Source organism: Corvus brachyrhynchos, unplaced genomic scaffold, assembly GCF_000691975.1.
Source record: "Corvus brachyrhynchos isolate BGI_N302 unplaced genomic scaffold, ASM69197v1 scaffold162, whole genome shotgun sequence".
Taxonomy (NCBI): domain Eukaryota; kingdom Metazoa; phylum Chordata; class Aves; order Passeriformes; family Corvidae; genus Corvus; species Corvus brachyrhynchos.
Window position 1 is genome coordinate 2,819,315 of NW_008236696.1, and position 8,124 is coordinate 2,827,438.

General features: G+C 45.0%; 1 long non-coding RNA gene across 1 annotated transcript; it reads right to left on the bottom strand.

Moving 5' to 3' along the window:
• Nucleotides 1–783: 783 nt before the first annotated feature.
• On the bottom strand, nucleotides 784–7,708 carry LOC108444854. The gene is made up of 3 exons (XR_001859552.1): nucleotides 7,550–7,708; nucleotides 6,920–7,022; nucleotides 784–1,683 (listed from the first exon to the last, which is right to left on the bottom strand). It is a non-coding gene; the product is annotated as an uncharacterized LOC108444854 (long non-coding RNA).
• Nucleotides 7,709–8,124: the final 416 nt, after the last annotated feature.

The following is an 8,124-nucleotide window of genomic DNA, read 5'->3' on the forward strand; positions in this document are numbered from 1 at the left end:
AAAAGCAACAGCATCCTGAAGTCTAAATTAAATGCGTGTGCCTTCATGGCCTTTACAAGTATTTTACTCATACTTTAATCTGCCAAGGAATTGCATCATAGGTGTTTTCTGCAACGGTTGGGGCTGCCCTGGGAAGTGCACCCTCCGTCAGGCTTCCCTTCAGAGCCTGATTTCTCTTCTTAAACAAGGACCTGGGTACCTCTGTATGGGTAGGGGAGCCCCTTTGGCCCCTGTCCTGCCATGGGCAGAAGGTCTGTATGAGTGCAGGCAGTGCTCTGGGCTGAGATTTGTGCCCCCAGCAGGAAGCAAGTGCCACATTTCACAGGATTATCAGGTTAACATTCCCACAGCTGGAACATTTGGGGTCACATCCCAGGTATTGCAAATGATGGCCATAACCAGGGAACGTCCCCATGCAAGGAACCTGTGAAGTTAATGCTCTGCATGTGGAAACAGCTGACTTGTCACAGCAGTAATGACCATTCCTCCAATGAATTAGACCCATGTATGTACATTCTTATTTGCAAATAACCCATAGGTGTCATAAAATAATTTCCACTTTCCTTCTTATGTAACAGAAAATGAGGCAGAAGACAGCTAAAGTGAATTTCAAGCTGAAGCCCTCTAAGACAGCCATGTTGTTGTCAAAAAGACCCATTGTTCAGGGTAACTTGAGAAACCAGCTGCTAAAATTCAGCCACTTTTTTCAGGGCAGAAAAATTTATTGACCCTATCTTCGACACAAATAATCACCATTAGATTCCCTTGTTTTAAAAATTGGTTTCCACAAACTTTTATTTATCTTGCTTCCTCAGGACTGCACAAATCAGACAAAAAAATAGCGTGGTAGTCTCTTCTCAGCACATAAAGCAAGTATGAATAGTTTTGGCCATGGTTTTATTTTCATGACTGTTTCAGAGCTCCAGATGTTACTGCTCTAAACCACCCTCGATACCAGCAGGGCTTCATTGGTACCGCTGTGTTACAAACACCACTAATAGTAGCAATAGTAGCGAGTAGCTCCTAAGTTATCTCATCTCTTCCTTCAGTTTTGCCCTTGCAACACCACGTCAGGACATTTTGCTGGAGCTGATGGAAAGGAGGAGTATTGATTTTCTCCAGATTGCCAGCTTTTTCTCATCCTGTGTGGTGCCCAGGGCTGGTGAAAATTGTGCCAGGAGCACAGGATGGTGCAGGCATGGCTGGGGCTGGGGCTGCAGCAACGCCTGCTCACTCAGACAGTTCACAGCAGGGACCTTGCTTGAAATCTCAGTGTATTTTTAGTTGAGCTATGTGAGGGATGAAAGTAGGGCATCAGCGCTCAGCAGAACTGTACAGACAGGTTTTGCATACGGAGCAAAACTGGAGAAAGCAGTGGGGGTTGGGCTTCTCCTTTTTCTTTCATTCTGCTGACTTTGTGCAAAAGTTGAACATCAGGCTTTACCCAGTGAACTTACATGAGTTTGTATAATAGATGTGTGGGGGAGAAACAGGCTGTTCAGAGCCAGAGCAGAACCAGCCTGGTCTGCATCACCAACAGCCCCATGGGGGACAGTGACAGAGCTGAGGTGGGAAGAGGTGTCAGCAGTTTCCTCAAGACATGGTCCGAGTGTTCCTGGCTGGGAAACCGAGCAGGGAAATTGGCATTGCTCGGGGCGCTTCTCTCCAGCCTTATTTTGTGCTCTGGAAAGCAATTTGAATGGAAAATGAAGTGAGTTTGAGGAAGGAAAATGGGACAGAAATTAAAGGAGCGGAGTCTGGGCTTGAAAAACTCTTCAAAATGAGCATTTTTCCCCACCAAAAGGCAGTATTTTATTTTCCCTGTAAGGAGACAAAATGAACAGCAGGGACTATTGTTGTGGCAAGAACACCTGGAGATGTGCGAGCTGCAGCGAGAGCTCGCTGGCAGGGATAGCAATGGCATAATTTGCAGCAACATCTGCAGTTGGCCCAGCAACCATCTCTCCTCATTAATTAGCAGAAGCAGTAGCTTTGCCAGACAGTCCCATTGGCTTTTGCCTTGTTACTCTACCCATCAGCTAATGAGCCATCCTCTTCCCTTCCTGCTTGGGGTGGCCAAGTGTGGCCAGTCTGCCTGAGAATGGACACAGAAATCCAATGTGCATGAAAGGGGGTGGCAGTGCTTGCCATCATTTTGTGTACCTACCCTGCAGGTCACATTTACTACAACCCCATGATTCAGCAGCAGTGGGCTGTGGGCCTGTGGAGATAATAGCAGAGATTCACTGATGACTCCCCTGTCTCTCCCTGTGCATCTAATTTTATGCTGCAAGGCATGAAGCCATGTATGTACAGGCCTGGCTTTCCTCTCTGAAATTGTTCTGGATTACATGTAGTTTATTCACAATTGTGCTTTGATCCTCCAAGCTGACAAACATGTTCTTTGACCTTGCCTCATTTTCTCTGCCTGGAAATGATCCATGACAGTGTCCTTCAGGAGTGATTTAGTTTCCACCAGTGAGACAATATCATAACCCAGCTCTGCTTAACCCCCATTTCCACAGAATAGTCCAGTTATGCAAGAAAGTAACATGTGGATCAGGGGACCTCGTGGGCATCTTTGCCTGGCCATTCCATGCCATCTCCACTGCTGTGGTGATGAATTACTGCAGCAATGGAGAAATTAATAGAAGGCAGAGGAAGGCAGCAACCATTAGCAAGTCCCTGGCAAGCTCAGCTTTCTTGTCCAGGGTTGCACTTAAGATCAAATGTCAACTCCTGCATGTGGCTGTTACCTGGGGAGCTCCAGATCCTGCTGCAAGGGAGTTTCTCTCAAGTGGTGGCTGCCCATCCCCGTGGTGGTGCAGGCAGGATCCCGTTTGCCTGCACACAGCGCGAGCCTCAGGCAGTCTTGCTCAAGTCATTTCATGCACAGTTTAATTCTTTGCATAGTGGGGAGGGGGACTTATTCCAAGAAAACCCGATCCAAAATGATCAAGGTGGCTTAATAACACGAGGCAAATGGCAGTGCTATGGCCCTGCTAGACAATAGCAAAACACATTCGGATGCGCAGCTCAGACCTTGCTGCATTACACATGTAATTAGGTTGTTTCCATGGTAATGATCTAATTATGGTCTTCTTGGCTTTGTGTAATCACATTTGCTGCATTTTGGCAGAGCTGTTTTCCTTATTTTTGAACTGCAACACTTGGCAAGATGTTCTTTCTAAAGCCGAATAATAATTTTTGCCTGATGGAAACCGACAAGTCTGTGAGCTTTTATTTAAAGCAGGGTTGAAGGTACAAGACGAGACAAAACTATATATATAGAATATCTATAATATATATGTATATATAAAGAAGGATTTTTATCCCTGTAATTTCTATTCCTCCTTCCTTCCTACCTTTTTTTTTTTTTTTTTTTTTTTGTGTGTTTTGTTTTTTTTGGTGAGTGCTTAAAATAATGAATTGTAGCAGTGGCTCCCACATGGGAGTGGAAACTCCAGAGACCTTTTTTGTGTGCCTGGGGTAAGGGATGCACTGACCTTAAGGCATGAGATTACACCTCTCTCTGCTTTATTTTCCATGTCTGGGGATGATACTGACTCAGACAAGATGCATGTGAAAAACACACATTATTTCTGATAAACTCTTTCAGCCCCTGGTAAGAATATCTTAGAGAGAGCTGGTGCAATCCTGGCCCCATTGAAGTCCAAGGGCAAACTCGATTTCCACAGTGCTGCAATTTGCTATGTGGCTGTTCAAACACCTTAAGAAAAAAATCAAATACAGAAAGCCAAACCTAGCAGCCTGGATTCTCCACCCTGCTGCCCCAGAGCTGGGCAAGGAGGGGGGTGTTAGACTTTGGGGACACAGGTGGCATCTCTTTGCTCCACCATGGCACTGCCAGGGAATCCTGCCGACGGATTTGTTGCTCACAAGTGGGATCCCCTTTACTAAACTCACCCCTTCCCTAGAGATCTGGTCATTCCTCTGTGTTATAGGGCAGTTTGGGGCAGGTGCAGAGTTCAAGGCTCTGCCAGAGCCACTACTCATAGGGATTTACTGTGGTCCGTGCTCTGTTGTACAGGAGAGGTGCTTATTATAGCCTGTAATCCCTCCTGAGGCAACTCCCTTCCTTGGAGTCAGCTGCCAGATCTGGCTGTTATTTATCACTTATAAAGATTTTTAAAGCTTTCTTGAAAAACAAAAGATATATTTCTGGCTTGAGCAATAAGGGATCTGGGGAAAGCCAGGAGATGAAAGGTCAAGCAAGAGGAGCTTGTGAAACCACACTGGAGCAGAACTGCAGGCTGTAGTCAGCCAGGAGCTTGTACTGCAATTGACAGGGCTATTCATGGAAAGGGTTTTGATTAGAGTTGCCATGACAATAGGAAACACCTAAAAAAGATCTATGAAATGTTATATCGGCATCAAGCCAAGAAGTTAAGCCAAAGCCTGCACTCTGGTTATTCCTGTGAGTCAGTGGCTTTCATCATAGCATAGCTAAAAGAAGGATTTGCTCTTCTGACTTTGAAGATTTGGGAAAACAGGTATGAAATGTAAATTATGATGGAAAAGATTCGTGCTGTAAAGAATTCGCTGTGGAAGGATGTTGGAAACCTTGCAAATACGGTTTGCAGCTCTTGCTTGCTGTACAGCACATACACACATGGGGCCCTGAGATTCTGATGGACAGGTGGGTATGGCTGTGTTCTGAATGAATACAGTATAACACCCACTCTGCGTGGCCTCTAGGGTCCAGGGATTGAAATTTCCATCTCTAAACCTTTACCAAGAGTTTTCAAACCCAAAATGAGTGGCACTGAATTTCAAGGACCCAGCAAAAATAATTCACTTTTGAAAGCAAAGTGTTTTCTCAAGATATCAGAGGTGAGAAGAAAACCTGGTGTTGCCAGTTTTTGAATGAATAATGATGTGAGGGAGGGTGGGTTTTTTTCCTTCATTTGAGGTATCTCTGAGTACAGAATCCCTGGAGCTTCCAGCAAGGACCAGAGACTGTATTTCCCTGACAGTTTTTTTACATTTTTTGCAGAACTGACCATACTGTTAGCCCAGAAAGTTATGCTGCTGAGCCATATGCTTTGCTGTTATGTTCTGCAGAGAATAAAGCTGTGATTAGCTATTGCCACTTCAGTTTTAGCAGATTGACACCTCTCAAATGCCAAGATATACCCAAATAAGCCCAAAACAAATGCTTGTGAATGGACAGACAACTACATAGCAGTCATGGTAAAAGTCAAATGACAGCAGTGGAGTGGGGTGGGGCCTCAGGTCTGCTCTGTCACTTCTCCTGGTGATGTGAACGCCTTTTATGGGGACCTTTTAGTGGGTCACAGCTAATTTGACTTGTACATCTTCCTTGCAGAGCACCCTGATGGAACAGCTGCCTGAAGGGGACGAGCTGGGTCCTCTGTATTTTATCCATGCAGGACATCAGTACAGGGTACAAAACACAGCCAGGAGGGGCATCATCTCCTGCTTCTCCTCCTGTCTCCACCCTATCTAACAGACCAGCAGCAGAAAGGACAGGCTTGTCTCCAAAGAGAATAATGGCATGTTAATGAGAGCCCTGCTCCCTGAAACTGCTGGTTCTTGTACTTTGGCTCTGGTTGTGGTATTGGAGAACATGGAATACTATATTTTACTGCACAGGCTGCACAGATTCCCCCCCTGTGCAAATCCTCACGTGTGAAAAGCAGTTATCACCATCTCTTGCCTTCAAGGTATTGCATGATTGTAGGCTGAAATCAGAGCTGAGGAGCCTGTCCTGCTTTCCACAAGCCTGTGAATTTCATTAATGCCACCAAGGGTTTTATGTCTGCCAATACCAGACCCCCCCACTTTATTCTGCCCTTGTTCCCTGATTTTGTAACCCAGATATTTGCATAAAACAGAGCAGCAATGCCAAGTGCCGGTGCCTCCGTTCCTGCTGCACAGGCTCCATATGCTGCCTATCTGTGTCAATTCCAGGGAGCTCTGCCATTGCAGGAGGACAATTTTCAGACTGTATGTGTGTAAATTAGAGCTGACAGTCTGCAGCGTTAATTCATGGACTGAAGCTGATCTTTGCTCACACCCTACCCATCAGATAACCTTAGCACCATGATCAATACAGCCAGATAATTACAGCTAGCAGAAAAGCTAAGTGCAGGTTTCCAGGTTTTTTTTCATCAAAACAAAGTCCTAGGGATATGTTCCTGCCAAGGCTTAGACAATTCTCTGTTATTACACTGGGAGCTCACGCAAGCCTAATACTATAAAATACTTTTTGCACGAACACCCTCAAACAGAAATTCCCTCTCATCTAAATCTAGCTCATCTATCTTGGTATGAGTCTCTAATTCTGCATGTGTAGGGGGAAACTGTCCCTCTGTTTCCCTGTTGATCTAGTGCCAAATCCACTGACGTCAACAGCCAGGAGGAGAATGACTGAGAAAAAGGAAAAACCTGATCCATGAATCTTCAGAGATTTCTGAAGAAAAGTCTTTGGACTTTTCTACCTAAAGTTGGTTGATATAATTTCTCACTTGCACCTGGTCACCCCAGAACTTATTTTTCAAACATAGGTTGTCCTTTTGTTCTTTATATATTTGCTTTGCTAACTGTCATGCGAACCTTGTCCTTTGCAGGCACTGGCTTTGGAAGAGATCCTGGCAAGCAGAAAGCCATTGTACACTGCCCTGGGAAACACAGCCTAGAGATATCCTGATTTTCTGTGTCAGGTGGAGCACCAAGGGAGACACTGCTGCTGACCACAAACATTAACTGCCAAGCCTAAAGGATATGGCACCATTCAATGCATAGTGTCAAGTGAAACATGGGTGTTTTTCCTATTTTCACTTTACAATATACAGAATCAACAAGGTCCACAAGGCATAGATCAGGGTACCTCTGTCAGGACCCAAGGAACAGCTCAGTGATGGATAAAACTCACCTCTGTGCACCAGAGCAATGCCAGTAGGTGAGCCCTCTTCATGGGCAAGGAGATGCCCAGCTCTGACTCCAAGGGCATCTGGAATTAAAGAGCAGTAGTAGCCCTGCAGTAGCAAGAAAGCAAAATGACTGCAATCATTAATTGCACTGCTATAAATTCTCTGGGATGAGAAACTTTCACACAGTTGTGAAGAAGCCATCATCAACATGGGCTCTGGTGCACATACACACACACACAGCATATGTACACACAGAGAGATCAATAGATTGCATATGGTGCACATGGCATAATTCATGACTCTTCCTGAAGGCTGTCACAAATCTGAGATGTATTGGTTGAGAAGAGTACTGGGGTAGTCTTTTAATTAGTCCACAGCTCAGCTGCATTGTAAAATTTACTCTCTGACATTGCATCCAAAATTTATAACCTTTTAAATCAAAGGAACATCTCAGAGTCTGTGTTTTTGCTAATTGGAGGTGTTAATGATAAAAGCACACGCCCGGAAAAGTGACATGTTAGACAATTACTCATAATATTCAGAAGTGTTCCTCAGGCCAAGGTGTTACCCTATAAAAATTAATTTGGAAACATACAGGGATCCCAGATGTCTTACTCATAGCTGTATATTACCTGCTTGATGCTGGTGGAGGGAAAGCTGCCCTTTGCTCTTCTGTGGTGAATTCTTCCCAGGAGTGCTGTTAAAAGAGCAGAGTTTGGCTGCTACAGGGCCTCCAGCTCAGGCACATCCATGTGGGAGTGGAACAATTCCTGGTGAGCCCAGCCAGGGCTCAGCACTCTCAGCGAGAACTAGCAATGACCCTGAGAGGACAGTATGGCACGGCTTTGAGAGGATTTGGCTGCTGGAATAGATGACTGTGGCTCTTGGCCACATGAATATATTGCTTCAAAAGACACACATTAGTGCCTCTTGGCTTCGTAGCAGCTGTTGCCAGATGTGCCCTACTTTTTGTTAGGCTAGGAAAGAGAAAGACGTTATCTCCAAAGCTGGTTTGAAGACATACTGAGTGCTTCCTGCAGAAATAGCCGTTCTCTGAAAAAGTTTGTGTTGTGCACTTGTTCCTCACTGCTCACTGGGCAGTTATTTTGTATGGCTTTCTCACACCTCAGAATGCTGCTGAAGTTGATGGCAAAAGCAGAGTCAGAAAACCTTGTGCCACTGTAAGGAGCAGGGGCTGTCATATGGG